The sequence below is a fragment of the Pogoniulus pusillus genome, chromosome 11 (genome assembly GCF_015220805.1).
Source record: "Pogoniulus pusillus isolate bPogPus1 chromosome 11, bPogPus1.pri, whole genome shotgun sequence".
NCBI lineage: Eukaryota > Metazoa > Chordata > Aves > Piciformes > Lybiidae > Pogoniulus > Pogoniulus pusillus.
Genome location: NC_087274.1, coordinates 22,526,430 through 22,554,074, shown reverse-complemented (window position 1 = coordinate 22,554,074; position 27,645 = coordinate 22,526,430). Strand labels below are relative to the sequence as shown.

General features: G+C 41.0%; 2 long non-coding RNA genes across 2 annotated transcripts; one reads left to right on the top strand and one right to left on the bottom strand.

Moving 5' to 3' along the window:
• Positions 1 to 6,236: 6,236 nt before the first annotated feature.
• On the bottom strand, positions 6,237 to 8,718 carry LOC135179528 (uncharacterized). Its single transcript, XR_010304029.1, has 3 exons — positions 8,651 to 8,718; positions 7,865 to 7,961; positions 6,237 to 6,602 (listed from the first exon to the last, which is right to left on the bottom strand). It is a non-coding gene; the product is annotated as an uncharacterized LOC135179528 (long non-coding RNA).
• A 130-nt stretch (positions 8,719 to 8,848) lies between these two features.
• Positions 8,849 to 9,770, top strand: LOC135179529 (uncharacterized). Its single transcript, XR_010304030.1, has 2 exons — positions 8,849 to 8,911; positions 9,161 to 9,770. It is a non-coding gene; the product is annotated as an uncharacterized LOC135179529 (long non-coding RNA).
• Positions 9,771 to 27,645: the final 17,875 nt, after the last annotated feature.

Genomic DNA, 27,645 nt, shown 5'->3' with positions numbered 1-27,645 from the left:
TTGGAAGAGACCCCTAAGATCATCCAGTCCAACCTAGCACCCAGCCCTATCCAGTCCATGGCACTAAGTGCCTCATCCAGTCTTTTCTTGAACACCTCCAGGGATGGTGCCTCCACCACCTCCCTGGGCAGCCCATTCCAATGCCAATCACTCTCTCTGTGAAGAGCTTCCTCCTGACATCCAGCCTATTCTTCCCCCAGGGCAACTTGAGATTGTGTCCCTTTGTTCTGTTGCTGGTTGCCTGGGAGAAGAGGCCACCCCCCACCTGGCTACAATGTCCCTTCAAGTAGTTGTAGACAGCAATGAGGTCACCTCTGAGCCTCCTCTTCTCTAGACTAAACACCCCCAGCTCCCTCAGCCTCTCCTCATAGGGTTTGTGTTCCAGGCCTTTCACCAGCTTTGTCGCTCCTCTCTGGACACATTCCAGCACCTCAACATCAGGAACCTCTCTTCCCTTTCACCAGGTTTCATAAAATTCTCTCCCAGACTAATGGTCTCCAGTTCTTTCAGAGGAAGGACAAATTGCAGGTGCAGCTGCATAAATGCATAATGTGCATATTAATTACACTAATATAAATATTATGTATAATTGCACATTTTGCATATTATATTTATAAATATAAAACCAACCATACATATATCATGTAGGTTACATTATGATGTAGATTACCAAATTAATTGTATAAATTTACACATAAATTAGACCTTACATTAATTATAGTATTAATGATAATATCTAGTATTAGTAGTAAATAAATAATATGCAAATAATCCCTGCACAAAGTAGGCAACTGGAAATTGTTTTACCTTTTTTTTTTTCTGCTTCTTACCATAAGCCTCAAGCCTTGGGGCCTGGCTAGAAAACCAGATTTTTGGAAATAAAAAAAAATATGTTTGAGCTAAGAAAAGCTCAAGACAGTGAGAAGAGCCCACAGGGAACGGAGATTAAACACAGCCAAACTCCAGTGACAAACAGCAGCGGCCCATCGGAGCTGCAGTATTTTCATTTTCTAACCAAACATTTGATTTTGAGATTTATTTAATTGTTTTAATCAACTCCCTACATCCACACAGCTATTTTTCAGGGGTAAATAGGAAATTGTTTATTAAAGCCACTTAGCAGCATCCCAAACTTTCCTTGGAAAACCATGTTAACTGGCAAATGTCAGAGTGTTGTTAATGCACTGCTAAGGAGGACTGTACAGGGTGGAGCAGGCTGGCTGGGAGGGAAGAGTTGCTGTACTTGGGGTTCCATTTTGTAATCAGTCATGGAAAAAACAGAGACCAGAAGAAGGAGCTTAGTGTATTGGGCTGGGCCTCTGTAAAGTGGCTCGAGGAATGCTGGTGGTGTTATGAAATGCCTTTGTGGGTTAGAATCATAGAATGGCTTAGGTTGGAAGGGACCTCAAAGATCATCCAGTTCCAACCCCCCACTACAGACAGGGACACCTCCCACTAGAACAGGTCTCTCAAGGCCTCATATAACCTGTCCAGGGAGGGAGCAGCCACAGCCTCCCTGGGCAACCTGTGCCAGTGTCTCACCACCTTCACTATAAAGAACTTCTTTCTAACATCTAGTTTAAATCTCCTCTCTGCCAGTTTAAACACATTCCTCCTTGTCCTATCATTACAAGACATTGTAAATGGTCCCTCTCCAGCCTTCCTGTAGATCCCCTTCAGATACCCACCTTCAGGTCCCCCCCTCTCCTCAAAGTGTTCTCTTCTCCAGGCTGAGGAGCCCCAGCTCGCATAGCCTGTCCTCACAGCAGAGCTGCTGCATCCCTCTGAACATCTTCACGGCTCTCCTCTGGACTTGCTCCAACAGTTCCATGTCCTTCTTGTGTTGGGGGCTCCAGAACTGCACACAGTACTCCAGGTGGGGTCTGAGGAGAGCAGAGTAAAGGATCAGAACGGAACAGAATAAAGTGACTTCCATCACACAGGCCCTGTCTGTGCATTGTCAGCATCAAAAAAAAAAGACAAAACAATTGACACAAATCATTGCAAAGTTGAAATTGTCATCTTGGATTCCCAGTTTCATTTACAACCAAACAAAAGGTGAAGCTAGAGCACATGCTCTGTGTTCATTCTCTAACTTAGAGAAAGTTCTTTTGCAGAACCTTTTAATAAATGTCAGCCAATGAAATATTCATTCCTGTTTCAGTTGGAAAAGACCTCAAAGATCATCAAGTCCAAACCAAAGGGAGGTTGTTGATATATTTATATGCCAGTTTTCTTGTGCAGCACAAAAGAAGCTAAACCCAAAAACGCTGAAGGAGAAAAGGACTGCCAATGAATTGATTTAAACTTGAGGCTGCAGGAGGGCAGGGCCTTCAACTGAACAAGAGGCTGTTTGTTTTTAAATATTTCATGTGTGTACAAAAACGGCCATGGCTAAATGGACTGTAAGGAAAATGTAAATAAAATGCTAATGCAGTGCTTCCACTCAACATGAACAGGAATAAAATGTTCTAGTGGAGCGTCTCTGAATGAAGAAGGAAATATTTTGGAACTTTATTGTGCATATAATAAGATAGCCACTGAAGACTCAGCTGTGTTTATATTGGTCAGACAGACTCAGGATCACACAGGATTGCAGGATGTCAGGGGTTGGAAGGGACCCAAAGAGATCATCAAGTCCAACCCCCCTGCCAGAGCAAGACCATAATCTATTTCAGGTCACAGAGGAACACATCTATATGAACCTCGAAAGTCTCCAGAGAAAGAGACTCCACAACTTCTCTGGGGAGCCTGTTCCAGTGTTCTCTGACCCTTACAATAAAGAAGTTCCTCCTTGTGTTGAGGTGGAACCTCCTGTGCTGCAGCTTACATCCACTGCTCCTTGTCCTATCCCAGGGAGCAAGTGAGCAGAGCCTGTCCCCTCATCTCCTGAACCCCAGACATCAGATATTTATTAAATACCCTCTCAGTCTTCCCTTCTCCAGACTAAAAAGCCCCAAGTCCCTCAGCCTCTCCTCATCAGGCAGTGTTCCAGTCCCCTAATCATCCTTGTAGCCCTCCGCTGGACCATCTCCAGCAGATCCCTGTCCCTCTTAAACTGTGGAGCCCAAAACTGAAGGCAATACTCAAGATGAGATCCCATTGGCCTTCTTGGCCACAAGGGCACATTGCTGTCCCATGGACAACTTGTTATCCATCAGGGCTCCCAGGTCCCTCTCCACAGGGCTGCTCTCCAGCAGATCACCTCCCAGCCTACATCAGCAGGTCTACATCAGTAGCCCTCAGGAGAAGAGGTTATGTACATGTAGCAATCAAGACAGACTACAGGAAGAATTGTGTAATCCTGCATGATTCTGCATGTGACCGAGGCAGTGTCTTTTCCAGCTGTCACGGCTGTTGTCTGCACACAAGCCTTTTGGGGTCCTCTGATGGACCTCCATCTTTCCCAGGGAGATCATTTTCCTTGGAAAGGTTTGATTGTGTAAGTGAAGGATGTGTTACTCATTCACTGTCAACTGACATTGTGAACCATGACTTGTTTTTACAACAAATCACTATGCAGCACTTGCTCAATCTCCTCAGTACTCTGGGTCTTTAAGGCACACTGGGGACAGTGAGGATTTCTGAGTGTGTAGCAGGTGCTGATGAAAGGTTTGATACTGCTGTGGTGCAAGTGGACAAAAATATGAAGGGGTATTGGTATCACTGTCTGAAAAGACTTTCTGTATGTGACTTATCAGAAAGAAAATAGTGGCAGCCTTATATCTGAAAAGCTTTTTATATGGCTCCAGTGTTTCCCTGACAGCTTGGTTCTTAGGAAATATTTTCCCATCTCTTTTAATACCTTTTTCATATGGAAAGCATTACTGGGCCCCAAGTGTGATCTTTAAATCTGCCAGTTCATAATCTTGATAATTCAGAATAACAGCTTATCACAAGTTATGAAAGAATTAAACCTAAAAACTCTGCTGCTATTACACCAACTTGTCACCGCAAATGGAATGATTGATTTCAGTGCACTTCCTTGATAGAAACTTAAATATATAAAATTGGTATCAATTATCTCTGTTTGACACCATCATATTAATCTTCTTGCTGACTAGTGAAATAGGCCATCCTAGACAAGTTATACCTTTGTACTCCTTTCAAGTACATGCATTGGGAAAGAGCTTTCATTAACATTATCGTGCCCCTTCAGCCCATTTCTCAATAACTCTATACCACCCAATTACTGACATAAAAGTCCACCACTTTATTTACAACTCAGGACTCTCTGGAAAGGCAGTATTAGTTCTGTATAATGGAAACAATCTTAGGTCTAAATTAATAGGAATGTTGAACTGACCTTGTGGATATACAGTTCTGTCAACCTATTCATATGCCTGTATTTCACCACTAAAGAACCTAATTACTCCTTCCTTTTTTTTTTCCTTCTCTTTTTGAGACATAAAACTCCCCTGCTCTCTGAGTATAAAAAGTAACACTTAGCACTCACAGGCCTAACAATATTCTTTGTAAAGGTATTTCTGCCCTTCCATTAATTTGAGGAGATCTGCCCCATTTCCTTTGAAATGTCAAAGGAAAATTAAATTAGAATCTCTGCAAGTTTCCATTTACAAGATGTCCACTTACTTCATAGGTTGGCTGTGGCATGCACTTGCTTGATCTGTAAAGTCTCTCAGGAAGCGTGAGCAGTAGAATGAATTGCATCTTTATTCTTTTCAGATCAATAGGTAGTGTTAGGATTGAATGAGGCAATGATGAGATATAACCATGGAGTTGCCTAGGAAGTGAAGAAAATAACCAACAAAAAACCTTGATATATTTTCATCTGAGCTTGTCCTCCTTACTCAAGTCACAACTAAAAACTATTCTCTTTTTTTTTTTTTCCCCTTCTGCTGTTTTGCCCACTCTAGGGAACTGTATCCTCCAGCCTGGCTACTGCAATATGATCACTCCATCTCATCTCTTGTGTTTGTAAAACTCACTAAACCTTGGGTTTGGTCCAAACTTCAGTAAAGCAAATGTTCAATGAACTCAGATTTATATGACAATATCCCATTCTTTTTTTTTTTTCCCTGAAGTAGGGAAAGGAAAAATATTGGTATTAATTAATGATGGATTTATTAATTTCCTTGACAATTCACAACTCAGAATGTACAATGTGTGATCTATGCATCTATTTAAAACCTGGATGTATCTAGCCAAGATTTTATATTTCCTTTTCAGCTCTCTTTCTTGTTCTTTTCTGGTTTTGTGCTTCATCATCTCTACGGTTAAGTTGCTAATAACATCACCTTCCCTTTAAATAGTAGAGTAGACCATTTGGGCATTTGCAATAACAAAAAACAAACAAACAAACAAAGGAATCAAAGGCAATTGAGATAAAAAAATAAGCAGCCAAGGTAGAGCCACTGTGCAATCAGGTTGTCTGATAGCTGAAAGAAAGACTCCAGACACCACCTACACTCTGAACAAGGAAAGATGTAGTGCCCAGTGATTAACTCCAGGATACTGATCTGTGTTCAGAAGGAGCCCCTGTGCTTACAGCTCTGCTGAACTCTCAGTGAACTTCTTTCATTCTTTTCTCTATGCACCAGGTAGTTAATACAGTCCAGCCAGACTCCTGAGCCCTCTCAAGGCTTCTCTGCCACACAGAATAACTGAATTTCACTAAACCTTTCTGCCCAGGATGGAGCCTGAATAATTCATTCCTGTCACCAGGAAAGACAAAAGGAAAATCTGACCATGGGGGAGAGGAGGCCAGAGCAAGAGCTTCTCTTTCTTATGGAGAAGGTAAAGCCCATGACTGAGGCTGGAAGGGGCTGTCACCACCCTCTAGGACCAACCACCACAAGTCTCAAGCCCTTGTTTTGCAGTAATGCTCTTGTGTAGAGGCCTTATCTTGCCTCCTCTGTACATGGTAGACTCAAACCACTGCTTTGAAGTGGACCACGTAACCCATGAGGGAACACAGGCCAGCTGGTCACTCTCTGAGCCTATAACCCTGTCTCAGACCGTGCAAGAATACACATCCCCTACAGTTTATAGCAAAGTCATGGTTTAGGCCATAAGAACTGTTTGGCTCAGCGTAGTGGTGCAGGGGAGAGATGTGATGTCCTAGGATGTAGGTCAGATAAATGATCTAAGGGTCCTTTTGTCCTTAGCCTCTATGAGTCTATTATATCATACTCTTCACCATCATAGACTTAAAATATGTGAGTGCCCTGCCATTGATAGATGTACTCAATGTTTTTATAACCTTGCACAAAGCATTTTGATTGCAGACAGTTTGTGATTTTATTTCCTGTTAGTTCTGTTTCCATCAAATCGACTCTGGTTTGACAAAATAGCTCTATTTATGTTGAAGGTCACCCCTTCATAAGCAGTGATTAGTGGAATCTTTTTTCCAGTTAATCCTTCAAAGACCTTTATTTACTATTTTCTTGACTTTGCATCTTCAAAACTATTTATGAGTTTGCCCATTTAAAAGCTGAAGCCCAAATCCTGCTGTACTTAATCCAGAAAAAAAGCTGTCTTTTTAAAGTCTTAGCTCTTTTGGAACCTCAGTATTTGGTACTTGGATTCCTTCTTTCTCAGTAACCATTAAATCCATTAATGTTTTCTTGTCAAGTAGTAACCTGCATAGAAAAGAAAAAAATACATATTGTGCTCTATCTCCTTTCTGTTCACACCTACAAAAGTTAATTGCATAAAATGTTATGAACTTGACTTTTGACTGCTCTTGAATAACATAGTCAGGTTGGCTTTTATCTTTCCAGTTCATTGCAGCATGATCTCTGTGCCTGTCAGTGCAGTATGTTTTAATACTGGATAAATACAGTACAGAGGGGTTAATCTCAGTATTTGTGTCATATCTAATAATGCATTTAGCAATTAATCCTTAGAGCAAGAAAGTTCTTTTTTGTGTATTCAATAAAAGGACTCATTACTGTGTCCTCATGCTTTGACCCAAGTGTTGGCAGTTGAAGGAAAATGAATGATAACAATAATGTGGACTATGCTTACATGTGATTCGAAAGTGATTCCAATTTAAGACTTTTAAGGATTAAAATTACTTCTCTGTCCTTTCTGAATCTTGGGACTAACTGCAATAATTTTGCTTCCATGTCTGGATCACCTACATCAAGAGTCATGTTCTTGGGGTAAAAACAGCCAACCTCCTCCATAGGACAGACAGTGAGGAAGAATCCCTGCAGGAGCAGATAGCAGGCAGGAATACCTCAGGAACCATGGATCCTGACCAAAGATATTCCAATTCCCTGTGCCCCTGCAACAGACACTGCTGGAGTTGGAAGAATGATTTAACAAATCCTGGTTTAGTTCTGATCTCCTCACTAAGTATATCTCCTCATGCTAGACCTGAGATAGCACCCAAGCCACCCCAGAGATGTGTGACATAGTTGATTGTTATCACTTTAAAAATATACATCTCTTATTTCCTTACAGATCATTTAGATATTCAAATTACTAAGCTTTTAGTGCCAGAAATTCAATTAAAGGAGTAAAAACTCTATGTTGCAATAAAGCTTAGTATTTGAAATAGCTTAATAAAATGAACTCCATTTCAGAAGTGTTTCTTTGCACTTTAATGTGTAACTTTTAATTATTTCACTCTGAATTAGCAGAACTTGTTAAGAGTGTCTAATTGTTATTTACCACAGAGTGAGGTATCAGGAGCTCTGCCTTTGCAAGCACATTCAGCTTGGTATTATAGACCCTGGACAAACTGAAGATGCTTTACAGCCATTAGTCCCTTACAGATGGTTGAATGCAGAAGGGAATGCTTTTCTGTTCTGAACAGCAGATTTTACTTAGCCAACAGAACTGAAAAATCTCCATAGCAAATATAAACCAAAACAAAACAACAGCCCAACTGTACCTGCCTTCCAAAAGCTCTTCTCCTCAGGCAGCAGGAGCAAAAGGAAAGCATGGCCTGCACAGTCACATCATCTCTAGCAGTGCTTTAGTTTTCCTCTCTGCAAATAGAAACATCATGAATGTTATGTAAAGCAGTTACTTTAAATGACTACCTGAAAAACATGAGGTGCTTGAGGGTTTTTTCTGTTGGTTTTTTTTTTAGCAGCATGTACAACATCATTGTTTAGATCCTTGTGTCCTTCTTTTTTTCTATCCTTAGCAAGTAAGGAGCAGGCTACAGGACAGTGATCCAAAAGGTGAACCTCTCTGAAGTCTTGTTGAGATACAATCCATCTCTTCAACCACCTGTTGAAAGGACAGCCAAACTCAGGACCTTGTCCATTCAGCTTCTCCATATCTCCCAGGATCTCATCCAACACAGTGGCTAAAGATGAATGCCACTACTACAGGTCTGCTTCTTAGACTCCCTGTTTGTGCTTTTATGTTTTTTTAAAGTTTTACCTTATTCTTGTAGGAGAACTCACAGAAGTTCTACAAACAGTCACATGAAAAGTGACAGCTAGAGCCAGGGGTCATTAGAGCAGCATGAGATAGATGAGAAGGGCAGCTTGCATATATCATAGAAAATTAGGAGCTGGATGGGACCTCAAAAGATGATCCAGTCCAACTCCCCTGCCAGAGTAAGACCACCTTTCCCCCCCTCGCTCCCCCCAGTCCAGTTTTCATTTGTTATCTTTTTTTTTCTCCTCCTTCCCCATCTTCCTCCCCATCTCCTATTTTCCTCCACCTTCTTCCATTTCCTCCTCTTCCACTTTATCTTCCTCCTTGCAGCAGCAGCACCTCCCCTTTTCCACCATACCTACCCACTGCTGCATTTTCCCCTTTTATCTCCCAAACCCAGCACACCTGGGCTCTATTGAGGCTCCTCCCACCCCAGGTGTGACCACTTTGCCCTCCCTCCCCACTCCCCTTTATAACCAGCCCCAGGAAAGGCAGAAGCTCCAAGTTTGCCCATTTGGGCAGAGGGATCCTCCTCCTGTCACCACTGGTGAGTACCCATGGTGTACACTGGGTGAATGGTGGAGGTGATCTAAAGGCCGGGGGGGCCTGGTGGCCCCCCCGGTTTGTTAGGCTAGGGACTTGATTGCCATTCCAACATCATCACTCATGGGTGCTGGCTAGAGTTAAGACTGAGAAGCTGCTTCTGGTGTGAAGGTTGTCTGCAGAGACCAGCATGTTCCAGGATAGTTTGAGTTTGGTTTTTGTTTGTTGTTGTTTTGTTTTGTTTTTCTTCCAGGTTCTTTTTTGGCTTGGTCATGTCACCCTCTCTAGAGATACTCAAGAACTGGCTGGATGAGCTCCGACCTGATCTGCTCTGGATGATCCTGCTCTGGCAGAGAGGCTGAACCAGATGATCTTTTGAGGTTACTTCAAGCCCCTGACATTCTGTGATTCTATGTGTCCATATTCCTTTCACTGGCCAATCATACTTGACATCTTCTTGAGGCACAAAAAGTAACTTGGATCCAGTTACCTCAAATGTCTCCATACATCATTATCTGTAGCTTAAAATTATCACCTTTATAGTGGTGTGGTCCTCAAAGACTCTAGAGAGAACCTAGGGTCATTCATGGAAGACAAGCAATAATCTGTTTTCAGACTCCTTGTTGAAAATCCACATGGTGTTCAGCAGAATAATGTGCTTCAGAGGATGGCATGTCATGCTCCAGTAGTGGTGGGAGAGAGTCAAAAAAGCAGGCAATGAAGCTAGCAAAATGGCAATCCTTCTCTGTCTCCAAGTTAGTTTAGGAAAGACTGACTAAAACTGAGTTTACTCTAAATGCAGATGCAGGGACTCTGTAGTAATCTGTATGAGCAAAACTCAATAAAGTATGACCAAGAATATAGGTGGGAGCTAATCTCCATGGGCTGTATCTGCAGAGGAAGCTGCATGCCATCTGAATACTCCATTTATCACAGAATCAAACATACAGCTTGGAAAAGACCCTCAGGATCACCTAGCCCAACCTATAACCCTATTCTACAAGATTCACCTTAAACCGTATTCCTAAGCACTGCATCCGAATGACCCTTAAACACATCCAGAGTAGGTGACTCAGACACCTCCCTGGGCAGCTCATTCCAGTGCCTGATCACTCTCTCCATGAAAAACTTTTTCCTGATGTCCAAGCTAAACCTCCCCAGTCTCAGCTTGAGGCCATTCCCCCTTGTTCTGTCTCCAATTACTTGTGAGAAGAGACCAGCAGCAGCCTCTTCACCAAGTAGCTGTAGACAGCAGTGATATCTCCCCTCAGCCTCCTCTTTTTCAAACTAAACAGCCCTAGCTCCCTCAGCTGCTCCTCATGAGTTTTATTCTCCAGGCCCTTCACCAGCTTCATTGCTGTCTTCTGGACCTGCTCCAGCACTTCCCCATCTCTCCTGTATTGTGGTGCCCAAAACTGAGCACAATACTTGAGGTGTGGGCCTCACCAAAGCAAAGTACAAAGTTGCAATCCCCTCCTTACTCCTGCTGGCCACAGCATTTTTATTACAAGCTAGGATGCCATTGGCCTTCTCGAGCACCTGGGCACACTGCTGGTTCATATTCAGCTCCTCTCTGTTAGAGCCCCAAGATCCCTTTCTGCCAGGCAGCTCTCCAGTCACACTAAGCCTGTAGTGTTGCTTGGGGTTGTTGTGACCCAAACGCAAGATCTGGCATTTGGCCTTGAAGCTCATTCCATTAATGTTGGCTCTTGGGTCTAGCCTGTCCCTCTGAAGAGCCTCTCTACCCCCATTCAAACCAACACTGCCACCTAACTTGGTGTCATCTGCAAACTAACTGATGACACTCTCTATGCCTGAATCTGCAAACTGATGACACTATGCCTGAATCAAGGTCATCAATAAAGATGTTAAAAAGAAGTGGCCCTTTCATGTGTCAATCTGAGGCAACCTCCCGTTTATGTGGCAATCTGCAAAGAGTTTAGGATTACACAAAGCCTTTGTGTCCCTTTATCAGCTTTGCCCATCAGCCTTTGTGTGAATGTAAACAAGTAAATCCCCAGCAATTAACAGGCACAGGCATTTCTATATTAGCAAATCTCCTAAGGTTCTGCTCTCTCCATTTGTCTAAGCATTTTATTAGAAGTTTGACACCAGTGATGTTCTAATTAAAGTCTGTTTCCTAGCATGAAGTACTTCTCTCTACAGCACCATGAATTTATTCTTTCGAGACTGCCTCCAATTTCATGCTTGCTTAAAGCAAGTGTTACAAATACTGTTATTTTCATTGAGAGGATGATCATTGACGTGGTGATTAGGCTGCTTTTCTGGAGCTTGTTGATTTCTCCTAAGATCTGGTAATTTTCAGGGGACGCCATTTAGACACCGTTGCTGCGTATCCAAATGCGTTTGAGTTTGCTTGGAGAAGGTATGGTCGCATCCAGTGGAGAGACGCTGAAGCCAGCTGCCGACGCTGAAAAGGTGATCTGTCATAAGATGAACCAAGAAAGCAAGCAGCTGGTGTTTCTTGCACAGCAGCTTGTGTTTCTTGCATAGCAACCCTGGGTGGGGAGTGAAGAAAAGAAAAAAGGAAGCTTTATTTAAATGATTTGTCTTTGTTCTCAGGCAGGGACAGTGGAGTGATTTGAGTGAAGGAAAAATGAGCATCTTGCTTTTAAAAACATCTTGGGGGATAGAGGAAACTTTTTTTTAACATTCAAACTTTCTATAATGTGAACTACATTAGAAGAGAATGAGAGGCATTCTCGACTGGATTTGTAATTGAAACAATTATGAGCAGACTTTCTGTTCATCAAACTCTTGGATGCAAACTTTTAATGAGAAAAGTGTTGTCTGCATGTTTCAGTGAATTTGAAGTTATGTGCTATGTGAGAAACTTTTTCTGAGCTTGTTACATATAAATAATTTAAGATAGCAAAGAATGAAAAGTATATCCTTTAAAGACTTTATAAGTAACAGCAACAGCCCTTGAGATCTGTTGTTCATGGTCCTGAATCCAGGACTAAAGACATTCAGCTGTTCTGAAAACAAATTTGAAGACATCATAATAAAAGTTGATATCTTTTAATAAATTGAACTAAAATTACCTGAAAGCTTCTCTCTAATGAGGCTTCTGTGTGCTTTGTGAGGTAAGATGTCTCACAGCAAATAGGCTTCTACCTGCTGCACTGAGCACTAAACAGATGCTGAAACCTGCAAAATGTCACTGTGCTGTAATTCCTCAAACTGTTGGCAGCTCAAACACAGTTTCACTTTTTGGTAGAACCTTCAGCACTCTGAATGCCTCAGACATTAACAAAATCCTTCTGTCCACTGTGTGCAGGAGTTTGCACCAGACCTTCTGATTTGCTGTGAGAGGCTCACATTTCTGGAACTTATAATATATTGATTTGCAAAGAAAGTTGCTGAAATTCTCTGTAGATATTATCTTGAGCAGATAAAAAATTGCTGCCTTATTTTTTGTTGAGCATTTGTTTTTATTCACATCCATTTTCTTCCTGTGTAGCTGAGCTTCTGCAAGTACATTTTCTTTCAGGTTAGTTATTATTACTTAGCACATTGATTTTTTTTCCGAAGACAAATGTTGGCTTCAGTGAACAGGTTTCTGTACTTGGTGCTTTCTGTAACATCATCTGTAGCCCTGAATGATGAATGACATTTCATTGTATCAGTGTTCTGTTTTTACTACGTTTGTTTGTCCAAAGAAGTTGAGATATTAGGCAGCTGAAATGCTTCTAAGCATGGAGAACCTGTCATATAGAATCATACAGTCAGTCAGACTTAGAAGGGACCAGAAGGATCATACATTTCCAACCCCGCTGTGAGGGACGCCTCACACTACATCAGGCTGTCCAGAGCCTCATCCAGTATGGCCTTAAGCACCTCAAGGGATGGGGCTTCCACCACCTCCCTGGGCAACCCATTCCAGAGTCTGACCACCCTCATGCTGAACAACTTCTTCTTAACATCCAGTCTGAATCTACTCATGTCTAGCTTTGTTCCATTCCCCCAGGCCTATCTCTACAGTATCACACTATCATCAGGGTTGGAAGAGACCTCACAGATCATCAAGTCCAACCCTTTACCACAGAGCTCAAGGCTAGACCATGGCACCAAGTGCCACGTCCAACCTTGCCTTGAAGTGCCCCAGGGACAGCGACTCCACCACCTCCCCGGGCAGCCCATTCCAGTGTCCAATGACTCTCTCAGAGAAGAACTTTCTCCTCACCTCAAGCCTAAATCTCCCCTGGCGCAGCCTGAGGCTGTGTCCTCTCGTTCTGGCGCTGGCCACCTGAGAGAAGAGAGCAACCTCCTCCTGGCCACAACCACCCCTACCTGACATCCTAAAAAGTCTCTCAACCTCCATGACGTTAATGGTGTATTCTCTCTTGGAAAAGTCAAAACACTCATTTTTTTTCCCCCAGAACTTCAAGGCAAAGAGTAACATTGGTTCTGCTGGATTCAACATCAGCTTTGGTGTTGCCTAAAAGGAGCCTGGGATTTCACCTCAAAGGAGGAAAGGGAGGGTGGAGGGATGTGACTTACTGTGAGAGCTCACTGTAACCTGGACCCATCTGCCCTCTGCAGCATAGCAGACTGCGTGGGACAATAAACTCTATGATGCCCAACGTCGTATGGGTTGGTTCAATATTTAATGTGCTAGAGTGAAAAAGCAAGTTCCCTTTTTCTTTTCCTAGGGAGCAAGTGAGCTGCTGAACTTTGGTTTGCTGGTCACTACATGGGAGCATCTCAGAGGTGGTGACCTGTTTGCAGTGCAGCAATGGAAACCACCACTCTTCTCCTCTTGGTAATAATTAATTTCCCTTTTTTTTTTTTTTCCTTAAAATCTACATTAATTTAGTCAGGTTTAGTCCTTAAAAAATATTTCTCTCAGAAATATGAAAGCATGGAATTAGAAGTTTAAAATTCTCCACATTCATTTTTAGGAGGAGAGGATTTGATTTCCCACAAAATTTAAGTGTTTATGGTCAAAGTCTTGGACAATATCATAGGAAGCCAAGGAATAATTATTTAATGAGTGGTATAACAATTTCTTGCTGTAACTGTTGCCTGTACTTTATGCCTTGCAAAGTGCCAGTGATAAGCCTGGAAATGTTCTCTTATTAGACATTTCTGGTTATCTTCCTTGTCAATCAGGAAGCTTTAACGTGCTCAGAATTCACCTCTACACAAATTATCTCATTTTAAATTGTTATCAGAGTACAGCAAGCATGAGGCTGTCCTTACATCTGGCCTAGACTATTTTAATCTAAAGGGTTATTTCTCATTATAATGACTATGGATGCACTCACATAAAGTAGAATGCTCCATATTCACAGCTGCATGTTAATTTCTGGACCGTGCTTCTCACATTTATTACTTATTTGTCTTGAAAATTGATATTGGATGAACGAGATTGAAGACTGATGGGGAATTTGTTTTGTTTTCATGGAGGATTCTTTTTTAAGAGTTTCTGGTTTGTTTGTTGGTTTGGGTTTTTTTTTTTTTTCATTTCTAACTAATGCAGATATCAAAGTTCTCACTGGCCTTGGTTGATGTGAACTGTTGAACTGTGTGAGTTTTGTCTGATTTGCAGATATTGTTGCAAAAGTTTAGGCACAACTGAAATGAATACCTGTAACTGCTCAGTGCATGAAATATGTTTAAAAGTTGTCTTTAAAAAGTTAAGACTTATCTTAAAAAGTTATGACATCAGGCATCAAAACAATAGCAGCTTCCCTCCAAAACACATATTACTGCCAAAAATGCACAAGTGAGTAGATTTTGCTTGGCTGAGAAAAGAGTAACAGACTGTTCCAATGTACTGGGTAGCATCAAAACTTGCTTTCTACTATGTAGTCATAACATGTGCTTTTACTTCCTAAGTCAAGACTTCAGCTGTTGCAACAGCAAAAAGTAAGCACAGCCACAAACAAAGCCTCAACATACCCCTGATTTCCATCCCAAAGACTCACAGAGCAAGAAGATCAGATGAGGGACAAGATTTTCTATAGGCATTTGGAGTGAATACAATGCCCTAGCAGTAACCTTTCTACTGAAAGTTCTTGGGAGTCTCCCCATTTCAGGATAAAAACTCTTGCTTGATGTCAGTCAGTTGTCTTCTAGTGTGCGAAAACCTTCCTAAGGGATAAAAAGTCTCTCACCAAGATATGGCCAACTGGCTGCCTGGCCCAGAGTAAGAGGTAATGGTATGGTAGGTAGTGCGTGACTCCTTGATGGGAAAGGACAGGAACAGACTACATGAAATCCCATCTCATGGATGGTATCTTGAACATCAGAGATCTGGTATCTCTAAATGTGTAGTAGATAACACAAAAATACTTGATTTCTAGACCTAGACAGTCATTTAGGTAGAAGATTTCCATTAAAATTTACACTGAACTCAACATTCTAACTTGAAGGTTTTTCAACATGTTTATCTCATAACACACTGAAGAAAAAAGGAATTTTTTTTCACTGTAAAATTTTGTGCTGAGATGATGTACATTTAGTGCTCTCATCTGCATTCAATTCACTTTAAAATAGATTTGGGCTGTCAGTCACATTATTTAAAAAAAAAAAAGTGCACAAGAAATGTCCTTATACTGATAAAAAAAGGCACAAACATATCTATTAAAATATAATATTGACAGTGTGTAAGGTACTGTTTCGAAATAGTATGCAATTAAAACTGCATATCTTAATTTTTTCCCCTTCCTTTTCTCCCTCTGAACAAGTTCATTTAGTAAATGATAGATGTGGAGGTGCTAACAGCGCACACAACCAGTAACATTGTTGTCTGCCTACCCAGTCCCTCTCCTGAACAGTTTCTGCTCGTTCTAGCAGCCCTTGCACCAGGCAGCTACTTACCTCCCTACCACAGGCAGGGGTATGCAGTTCTTGTTTACATGCAAACTCTATAGAAGTCATTTCTGCAAGTGATTACATTTTGTGTGGTTTTTACTCTGTAGCCCAAATGCATGCAGGTTGCTTTCTAGAACAAACCCGAAGGAACATGCTGGTTTCCTGACATATTGAAAATGTTACTGAAAAACCACATTATAAATCTATTACAGCTCAGAATCAAGTTGATCTTTATTAGGACTGCTCTGAACTCAGGAGTCACAGAAAACAGTCAGTTCTGATGGAAAGAGGTTTTTTTTTCACGAAGGAGTAGAGAGCTTTTGTGCCACCTCTTAATAATGATCACAGCAAAAGCAGTGCTTAAACACAATAAAGCAGTGCAGGGTGTTGCCGCACTAAATGGTAGCTGTAGCACAAGGTTGATTGTGCATGTATGGTCACACAGCCCCTGGAGTTACAGCCACCATCTCAGTAAGACTGTGATTATACATGCAAGTTCATAATCAGAACCAAAAAAGTAATGGGGGGAAAATTCCTGTATTTGATTTGATCATCTGCAATCTTATCAAGCCCTCTTTCCATGAATATCGAGGAGTTTGAGCTGGTATCAATACTCACAGTAAGCAAATATTACAGCCCAAGATTCTCTTGCAGCACATTGTTGCATAATTCAAGAGAACAGTTTGTAATTTATGTTGTCCTGTCTTGCACAGGTTATTCACTGAGGAAACAGAAAACCAAAGGTGTGCTTACCATAACTGGTGTAGTGTATCAATACACTCCACAGTGCAAACCTTCCCTGATTTCTCCTTCCATGGTCTTCGGACAGAGCTTTATTCAGAACTAACTGAAAACAAACCTGTGAGTGGCATGATCTGCTCAAGCAGCTAGGTAAGTTCCTAATTGTGAATCATCAACTTGTTCTGTGCTACTACTGCCACCCAAATATGATTTCCCCTTTTCCTGTGTCAAAGTTTTTTTAAGGACAAAGGCAATGCCTGCACATTATATGCAGTGGCTACAGTGTGAATTGCTTTGACTTTGTGCCTTCAATTTAATTTCTTCACTCATGAGCTTGTAGCTTGAAGCTCATCTCCTCGTGGATGGCACCCTCAGACTGCTTTTTCCACACATCAGTACTACAGCAGGCCTATGATATTCCATTTCTTGTTACTCTTGTTTATTTTTACTACACTAAGCACAGAAGCCCTGGCTGCACAAAAGCATCTCCCTCTTACGATATGACTACCTGCAAAAAATATTCTCTGTGTCAGAAAACCTGTGCTGTGAGGTAAGACAGAAAATGAAGTAAAAGGAAATACAAGCACAACAACATAGCCAAGGTCAAGAATGTTTCTGCAGACCTCACTGTTTCTCTTGTTGAGTCTTATCTAAGGCAATTACTATGTAAAACCTGGAATATTGTGTACTGCACATTATGGTTGCTATATTACAATTACTTTGAAAACAGAGGATGTTTCCACCCACACAGTAATGAAACATTCTTTCAGAGAGACTAATGAGATTTTGTATGAACCATCTGCTTCTTGCCTTCCATTAGATCAAACACCTTTGCAAATGGGGAAATCCCTTTTAGTAAAAGTAAAACAGAATTATAATAACAATGATCATCTGTGAACCAGAAGCCAAAAGCTCCTGTGTTAGAAAAGCCCAATATCACTCGCCTGTTATACAAAGCAAAGACTCCAAGGTCAAAGGAAGCTGTGTATAATAAAAGAGGGACTTAATGCAGGGTTGTTTGCCATTGTTTAAAGACATGGGATGTGTTATATCCTTGTTAGTGGAGACTGATGAAGGTTTGTACCGGATTTCCCAAAAGCTCACTGAAACTAATTGTGGATTATAGTGTTAGACAATATCCACTGAAGACTCAGGAAGAAGAACATTTGAGTGCTCAATGAAAGTGTAGTCAAATACTTGCCCTTGTACATCGGATCCACGTGGCTACCACAGTTTGGGTACTGCCTGTGGCCAGTGACGTGGAAAGAAAGGATAGAACTAGTGTTCTGTGTAGCTCATTCCTTGGGTTTAATTTCTCCACTCATGAGTTTGTAGCTTGATGCTCAGATCCTTGTGAATGGCATCCAGAGGCACATCTGTGCTACTGCAGGCACTGCTTTGCAGAGACACTGAATGGGCAATGTCTTTAGCATGAGCTTGGCTCAGGGCTTGAATTCATGTCCTGAATCTGTCAAAGGATCTAGTGACTATATCAGTTCTGCTGCTAACTAAATACATTAATGTTCATTGGATTTGTTTTTTCTTCTAAATGCTGCTTCTCTATTTTCTCCTAGAAGGAAGGTATCACAGTATCACAGAAATGGTGTTGCTGAAATAGCCTGTGAAATTAAATGATATTATGAGATTTAATAGCAGCTGATTCTCACAAGAAAGACAGGAGTTCTAATTCAGCAAAGTAGATTTTTTTAATAAATATCCAGGCAGCATATTTTATTTTGATGAAATTCACACACTTGGAATATTTCTTACAAACTCTCTATAAAATAATGTTAGGGTTGAAATTATGTCTTTGAGCAGCTTTCTGGATAGATCTCTAGGTTGCTTAATTATTGTTGAAATGATTGTGATCTTAGGGACCCTTGTTCTCCTCTGACGTTCTCTCCTTGTGACTAATTATTTTACAGACTATGCTTTAATTGCAGAGTGTAGGAGGTACTTTCTATAAGTGCTAAGTATTAGGAGGAGACATGCTTTGCAGATCATTTAGTGTGCTACCCGGAACAAGCATGCTTCTGAGATCAATGACATTTGTAAAAATTAATCAGTGTGTTTGTCAGGAGCAAGAGGCCATCTCCAGGAGATGTCTCCTAATAATTGCTCCTGTGGTAGGGGCTATTAATTATTTAACACAATATGGAAGACATAGGTCTTTTCAGGAGAAACTGCTTCCTTTTTTTTCCTTCTATTTACCATTTAAAAACCTGACTTAATTAAGATTTTTTTTTTTTAAAAAATCCAGACTTGACAATTTTCTTGGTAGCCTGCAAGCATTGTTAAAGAGGAGACAAGTTACAGACATCAAAATATTATGCATATTTCATGGCTTCCTATCAGAACACAGAGTGATGTAAAATAGTTGTTAACAGACATGAACATCTATGCTCTATTTAGCCTCGGCCAATACTACTATATGCTTTCAAAGTCATCCCCTAATGAGAGTACATATAAAACTCAGGTCAGAGGTACTGCTTTGCAATACTGTTTCTTACAGCGCTATTATTTGACTTTGTTTTGTGTCTGATTTTGGCAAAGCAAGGGCTGATATTCTCCACACGAGTGCCCTAAGCCCCAGGTGACAAGAACACGTCAGGAGCAATTAGAAATCTAAAAACCACTAAGGAAAGATTGAAGGAATTGGAACTTTTAGCCTAAAAGAGAAGATTGAAGACAGGACAGGGTAGCAACTTTGCCTAGGTAAAAGGTAGCTCCAGAGTGAGCTACTTTTCTATGTCCAAGGTAGATAGGACAAGAAATAATGGGGTTATGTTGCAAAAGCCAAGGTTTTGTTCAGAAATAAGGAAAAGGTTTCTAAGAAAAAAAACCAAGCAATAGAGTGAATTGGAAACTGTCTAGCACAATTTGGACTGTCACTTCTCAGATGTGGTTTAGACAAAATGGTTCTTGCCTTGGGGGACATGGTGTGATTGTTTGGGTGTTCCCTGCCCCCCACACTTTGGAAATCACCCAGACTAGACACAGCGGCTCTGGAAATTTGAATGAAGCTTATATTTACAGCTTAGCTCAATATACAAACAGATATTCACAGTATATACAGTTATATACAGAAATATACAAGGCAAAAGGTAATACAGAAACACAACAGCCCTCCCAGAAACCTGAGTCCTCAGGAGAGGCTCCCAACCACCCTTCCACCTTCTCCCACCCCTTGTGCCCCAAGGAAGAATGGAGGTCAGCCAGGGGGTTTAGGAAGCAAGTGGATTAATCAGAGAGACAGAGGGTGAGGTTAGAGAGAAATGCAGCTCAGAGCTCAGGAAGTGCTTGAACTCCCTTATCTGTGTTTTTACTCTTCTTCTTATACATCTCAGCAAGCCTATGAGTGAAATAGGTATCACCATTGTTTCTGTGGTCTAATCCTTCTCACCAAAACATTCTAGCTAGCTTCAAACTAGCACACATTGGCTTCATCAAGCTCTCGTCTGGATTTTGTAAATTTTTTTCCTAGAATTTTATCAAGGAAATTCACCTGGGAATGGAAAAAAAAATCCTCCCAATGAAAATGTAACCAAAACAGCTCTGATTCTAGTAGAAAGTTTCAATTTTGTCACATTTTGAGTTTGGTTTATTTTATTCAGAAAAATCCTCCTAACCAACTGCAGACTTGCTGCTGAAGAGGGTCCAGATTACTTGCTTTAGTCATTAGTAAGGGGTTACAGATCGTGCAGTAGGTTAGTAGTGAAATCCTCCAGATAAAAATCTGGAAGTTGTGCTTAAGTGTATAATAAAGTAGTTTTGGTTTTGTTGGATTAGGGAATTTTCTCCTTCTATGAATCTTTGTATGAACACAGCTTAATCTGAGAGGTGAAAGAGCCTTTCTGTGAAAGGTAAAAGTGCTTTTCTGAAGCGTTGAAACCTCACCTCTCAACACAATGCATCAAGATCCTTTTCCCTATGCATACAAACACTATGCGTTATTTTAGCTTGTCCTCCATGGCTTATTTTGTCACTGTTGAAGAATTTCTTCCCTTCTCCTGGACAAATGTAGTTTTAATTTTGAAAGGGCAAAATATAGATTTGTTTTGTTTTTCCCATTACTGGGCACCACCAAAAACAGACTACCACCTTCATCTTGGTACTCACCCCTCAGATAATTATAGACACTATAAAATCTCTCAGCCTTCTCTTCTCAAGCTTTAACATCCCCAGGTCTCCCAATCTTTCTTCACAGGAGAGATGGTCAAGTCCCACAGTCATCCTTGTAGCTCTCCACTGGATTCTAGCCATCAAATCTCTTTCTTGAACTGGGGAGCCCAAAACTGGACACATTATTCCAGGTGTGGTCTCAGCAGAGCAGAGCAGAGGAGAACCTCCCTAGACCTGCTGGACATACTTTTCTTGATGCACTCCAGGATGTGCTTACCCTTTCTTCGACATTTATTACAAGTGTGCTGGTTTGAGGCTAATTGGAGTACTTTACTGAGAGAAATTAAATCCTTAGCTGTGAAAAGAAAGAAAAAACAAGAGTTCTCCGCTGAGAAATGCCATTAGCCAAAATACAGATAAGACACTCACTTCTCACACACTTCTCAGTTAGTTCTAAGTTGTGCTGCTTCTTTCTGGCAGTCTGTGTGTGGTTGCATCTGCCTTAACTCTAATCCGACCTAACTCTCTATCTCCCCTAACCTTCTTGTTGTCTTTGTTTTGGCATCTCACCTCATCTCTCTGGATTTATCATGTGAGATATCTGGGGATTGATCTGGTTATTTCTGAAGGGAGGGAAAGAGAGGGGGAGGAGGTCTGGGTTGGGAGCTTCCTGGCAGTCTGATTGCTTTGGGGTGGGATTTTGTGTTTCTGTATTACTTTTAACTAGTATATAGCTACAAATATTTGTGTATATTGTGTGTATATATATATGCTTGTAAATTGTGCTAAGCTGTAAACATAGTTTCATTCCTTAATTTCCAGCTGGCTGAGTCTAGTCTGGGTGAATTCATTGTGTGTGGGTGGGGCGGGTAACTCCCAAACCATCACAACAAGATAAGAGGACCTTGTGTGGTACCGTATCAGCACATCCCTAATAAATCCGTGTATGTATCAGCAGAAGGTGAGTCACAGCCCATACACAAACAGCTCTGGAGATAGAGCTTGCCAGGCACTCTGTGGAGCGGTTTGCAAGCATTACCTACTTAGGAATCTTATCTTAGCATACTCTTGGATATTATTTCATGTTAAAGCGCGTTATTTGGTAGCACCTACGACTATATTTGGGGGAATGAAAAGCAATAGTCTAACTTCCACCTGAGAGACTCGCCCAGGGGAGTGGGCCGTGAGGTGCAGTACCCGGGAGGGTTGCTAGATGGTGCTGGAGCACATACAGAAGCCTAACGCAGGCAGCTGCCGCCGCGCCCGTTCCGGGGGCGAGTCCGCCTGGAACGGGGAACATCTGAAGGTGTTCTCCCTCTGCCCTGTTTGCTACATCACCTCCGATGGAAGGAACGCCTCGGCTTCCTTCGTTTCTCAAAGAGTATTTTATTCAGCTTTGCCCCAAATGAGTAAGCCGACACTTTTATGTACCTTCACAGTACTTTCCATTTGCAGCAGGGCTTTATTTTGATGAGGTGGCAATTTACTCAAAGCTGGCAGTTAGAGACAACTGACTTTATTCAAGGGGAAAAAACAAAACAAACCCCCACAGCTCTTAAAATGCTCGATTTCGACGTTTCCAGAAGGGTAAACATTGACTTTTGTGGGGTTTTTTGTTTCTTCAAAGAACATATTCACTTAGAGACTTGCTCAGTTTCTGTAAATGTTTGCTTGGCTGGAAGAAGGAGAAGTGAATAATATCTAAAAAAGCAAAGTCAGTGCTGCACCAAAAGTGGAATGGAATTTTTTCAGGTGAAATGAAAAAGAGCAATTCTCTAATTTTCCTGGTTTCACAATGCAAATAATATAACTAAGTTAACAGATATGATGCTGAATAGATTACAAATCAAAACTCCCTTGGTTTTGGTTTCATCCAATGCACATTTTCCTTCTTTGCACAGTTATGGTACCTACAATTTCCAACACTTTTTGATGTGCTTTGGATTCATCCTCTTGTGTCACCTGAGGGTTGGGGTGTTTTTTAAAGAGATCAATGTAAGCTTTAAGTCATACTGAAGACAAAATCTGTTCTCAAAGGGCTACGTTAAAAAGTCATACAAAGCTTATAAAAAGGTAAAATATATTACATTTCCTATGAGAGAAGCTGTAGTGTTAGGTAATAAGTAGGAGTACACAACAGATAAAAATGAAGTATTTACATCAAAAATCTGAGAGTTCTTCTCAGAGAGATTAGCTATTGTTTGTAAGTGATGTAATTGTAAAAATTGCTTAAAATTAGGAAAAGCTGAAATCTAATTTGCTTTGATGCCAAGAAGCCCTGGTAATGACAGTATTTGTCTGAGGAGTTTGAGGGAATTTAGCATTAATCAGAGTTTTAATCAGCAAACCAACAAGGTTGGCTATAATTCTGTGGAGACAAGCTGTAACATACTTCCTCAGAGGTCAGATGCAATTAACTTACAGCCAAAGGAGCATGAAACCACACTGTGAGTTAACAAGCCCAAAGCCTGCGCAAGTTTCATTCATGAAACCATTTCATCACATTGCTCCCATAATCAGCATTATTAGATAGCATGAATGGTGTTCTTTACACTTCAGAGACTAGTTACTTCCTTCTCTAGCTGGCTGTTCTCGTCATGTCTGAACGTCCCATGTGCCACTGAAATGATCATTCCTGTCCCGCTATCACATGGAAGTTTGTGTTAAAGATGGGGCAATCCAAATAAACACAAGAAGAAAACTGCTGAAAGAAATTCCTAGGATGAATGAACATTTACTGGTGAAAAGCTTCATCTTGGCCTGGTGTTTCCTATCACCATGACATCTGAAAGTGGGAAGAGATAGGCTTGCTCTGCCCATGCTCAGCACTGACCCATCAACGGCTAGCAGAGTCCCAAGTCCAAACAATGTTAATAAGGTCACGCTGCTTTTCGATAGGACTTAAATTGTGTGGCAGCAACAAGCTTTTGCCTGCAACAGACACAGCAGAGGTGTCCTTTAAAAAATAAAAGCTTTTACCTCTTTTGTTATTGATGGACCCATATTAGGCTGTCTTCAGCTGTGGTCTTATTCTGTTTATTGTGACATGAAATGTCACTGCTCATGAAAGAGCCATTGAGATTCCAGCAAGGTTGATGACAGATTTTCCTTAGCTATTTGATCAATGCTTAGGTTAAAAGGCTTTAAAATTAGCATAGGTTAATTTTAAATTTCTATAACAAAATGATATTCTACTTGAACTAGTTTTATTCTTTGTTAATACCAAAAATAAGTGTTAATTCTATGTTATGTATTTGGGAAACTACAGCATTTTAGCCAAAGTTTCTCAACACTCATTATTCCCCAGTGTTGACATGTTTTGCCTCTCTTGATGTGACTTTCCACCTGGATCACTTTGTTAACTTAAGTGGATTGTTTAACCACTCCTGAGGCAATCACACACCTCTTGAAAAAGGCCTTGGTAGAAAATAACTCCTCAATGTGGGCTTCTATTTATGGATTTTTTTTCTTTTATTGTTAGGAACTCAAATACTGAGATAAACATTCAATAGAACAGGGACTTGGCCATGGCTCTCATCTACTGCTGGCAAGTTTACTACTCATAAACAAAGAACATAGTTCTCATTTAACTACTAAATGTCTATGCCAAACAGACACTTCAGTGAAAGAAGCCAGGAGCTGTGTTCCCCTTTCCTATTCCACCCAAGCAGCAACTAGTTGTTGTATTATGATGCTTCTTGAAGTGTCTGGGCGTGAAGAGAGGAACATTCTTGACAGACACAGCCCAGAATCAAAGGAAGAATCACAGGAACATTCCCCTTGGAAGAGACCCTCAGGATCATCAGGTTCAACCATTATCCCTACTCTACAAAGATCACCTTTAAACCATATGCTCAAGCACCACATCTGAATGACTTTCAAACACATCCAGGGTTGGTGACTCAACCACCACCCTGGGCAGACCACTCCAATGCCTGACCACTCTTGCTGTGACATTTCTTTTTCCTAAAGTCCAGTCTAAACCTACCCAGTCACAACTTGAGGCCATTCTCTCTTGTTCTGTCACTAAGACATTACACCAAGGTTTGTCTGACCATGTCTACATGACAGCACTGACTACAGAGCAAATACTCATCATGATCATAGAGGGATTATCAGCGGCAGAGGTTGGTGTGCTCCTGCAAGGATAGCCCTCAGCCAGCAGCAGCACAACAGAGCTTTAGCAAGAGCTAGATGTCAGCTTTCATAGTGTGCAGATAAATGTTTTCATGAGCACCTTCACAAGCAGGTGCTTTATTAATAATGAGGTGTTAGGTAGAGGTGGCTGTGTGCTTTGGCTCTTTCAGTCAGTGCAGTAGCTAAGTTGGCATTCTGAGGATCACAGTTTTTAACTGAAGAACTTAAGCTGTGAGTGGTTTGGCATGCACCTGCCAGGCCCACAAATCTACTCAAACGGTAATTCCATAATATGTGGAAAAAAAACCTGCTTGCTAAAGGTGCTGTAGCTCTGGATGATCAGGACCTTATTTAAGAAAGGTCTCTGCTGACCTCACAAAAGGTTAATGCTTACAGGCCTTACACTTAGCTAAGAATTTTTCTGTAACAGCTTGTAAGGGAATGTGTTTATCAGTCGCTCTGTAAAAACAGCAAGAATCATTCATTAGGTGGAAATTTGTGAAAATGCCACATAATGACTCTTGATATTTACTGGTTCACAGAGGTTTCGGTGAAGCACCTGTAATGAACTCTGCATCTATTTGAAAAGTAATGTTTCTTGTGATAAAAGTGTTTATAAAAGTATCTGCCTTCAGAGTAACTTAAATATAAAGAAAGGGAAGAAATCCAATTTTTGGCATCCATAACATTTCAGAAGGTCCAGTGACAAAATAGATAGCAAGTCTAAAGTTAAGGAGAAAATCCCAGGGCTTGAAATGAAGCAGCCAAGCAATAACCAAACACATAGATTACAGGTGATGAAATTTATTGTGCAGCCTGACCTACCCCTAAAATTAGCAGATACTCATCTATATGCCAGAAGTAAAACTAGGCTACATATGGCCCATTTTAAGAAAAGCTTTACAGTGATGGTGGACTTCATAGACTGAGAGAAAAATTGTATTTTGTTTCATTTGGGGGTTTTGTATGTGTCTGTGAGTACCATTATCACTACTGGTGCACTGCAGATGTGTCAGTAATAATCAGGAGCTCTAGGACTTTTGCTCACAAGTTGATAATTGGAGCACATAGGAACACACTTGCTTGAAGAAAGATCACATAGAATTGAAATCCACTCATCTCATGCCTGCTCCAACATGTTTTTTAGCCCTACACTAAACCTGAAACCTTTAAAAGGACAGGCTTGCTTGATACAGTTTTAGATGCTTTTAAAATGCAGTGAACTGTCTGCAGAGCACACAGTCTACCCAAAGAACTTAATATTATAGCAGTAAAATGCCTCATTTCAAAGCTAAATCTATCAAGGTCTGCAGAAACAGTGCTAAAAACCCCATCACCAGTAGGAAATGTAATCACCTTCCAAAGTGTGAACCCCCAGAGCTGCTGAGACAAGGGAATTTCAGACCTTGATTGTGATCTCATTATTAAACAAAACACATTACCTTTCCTATTTGGAAAATGCCTTGCACTTGTCGCAAGTTTACCACTTGCAGCCTGTCAGAATGAGAGAAATCGGCAGAGGCACATGAGAATCTAGCTCTAAGCTGTAAAAACTCTATTGATGTTAAAATATTGTTTGAGTAATACAATCAAGTGGATAAAATGTGAAGCAAGTAAATGGTGAGCAGGAGGTGAGCAGTTTGCGTGTGTTTGGGAGCAGTGAGGGAGCTGAACGAATGCCAGGACTGAACTAGTTTCCTTTACGCTGCATCCCCTAGCCTAAGAATAGAAAAGAAGTACAAAACACATACATCTCTTTGAAAGGTAGACCTTGGATAGCAAAACAATCATTCAGGGTAACTGGGGAGCAAAAAGTCCTTCTGAACGGGAAGCACTGATGTCTGGGAAATAGTGAGAGGAACTACGGCACAGAAGAAGAGCATCCTGCAGATGACCTTATACTTGCTTGTGCAGGCCAGAATGGGATGTGGGAGGGAGTAAGCATGCGAGGATTAGAAAGGGAAAGAAATGATTTCTTTTTATCTAGAGATTATTCAGCATAAAGGAAAACTTTAGAGACAACTCATGGAAAGTGCTGGCTTGAAAAATCTAGTCACTCAAGAGGCCAAATCTTGGAAGATGCTGAGCCTCTTGCAGCTTCTGTTGGCTGCACAGTAGCTGGCATGGTGCAGCCCTTTTTGCAGCTGCAAGAAAACCCTTCACTGAATGATATCACAAGATTGTAAGCAAAACAGGACAAAACTCTTATCAGGCCCTGCATAGGCCCCCACCACTGGGTATGCCATCTGCTCTTAGCCTGTCCTGAACAAATCAAACTCATCAACTAAGCAGAGAGCTCCTCCAAAACAGAGGTACTCGATTTGGACTCAGTCATAAAAACTCAAGTCAGTTTTTCTGTGCACTTGAGTTCGTGTAAGCCCTCCATTAGAAAGAAAGGAAGCAAACTACATCAATCATCTGAGGAACCTCCTGGTATGTAGGGACTTTTTTCACAAACCATGTGGTTGAATAGAGAGGTTCATAAGTTCATTGAGGAGTTCCAGTGAAATCAGCACGGACAGTTGTATAAATGCTTAACATCAAGAGCAACAAAAATGCTGCCAAGAAGTGACTGGATGATATTTTTCAGAAAAACTCTAGTGGCTTTGTTTTCCTCAAGGACCACAAGGTCCTTAAGCAGAGATAGAAGGAGGTTCAAAGGCATTTTTAGAGATACACACAGACTTTATCCATAACTTTTTTCTGGGGACTGCCTGGATGGATGAGTAGTTTAACTGTGTCAGCACTCAGTGGCTACAAGTAGGCAGAGAAGAGAATGTCCCTTCTCAAGGAATGTTGGTCACAGCAGTAGTCCAGTTGGCACTCTACATGTCAGGTAAGGGCATTTCTGCCCATGCCTGATTTCCACGTTCAACTCACACCAGTAAATTTCTT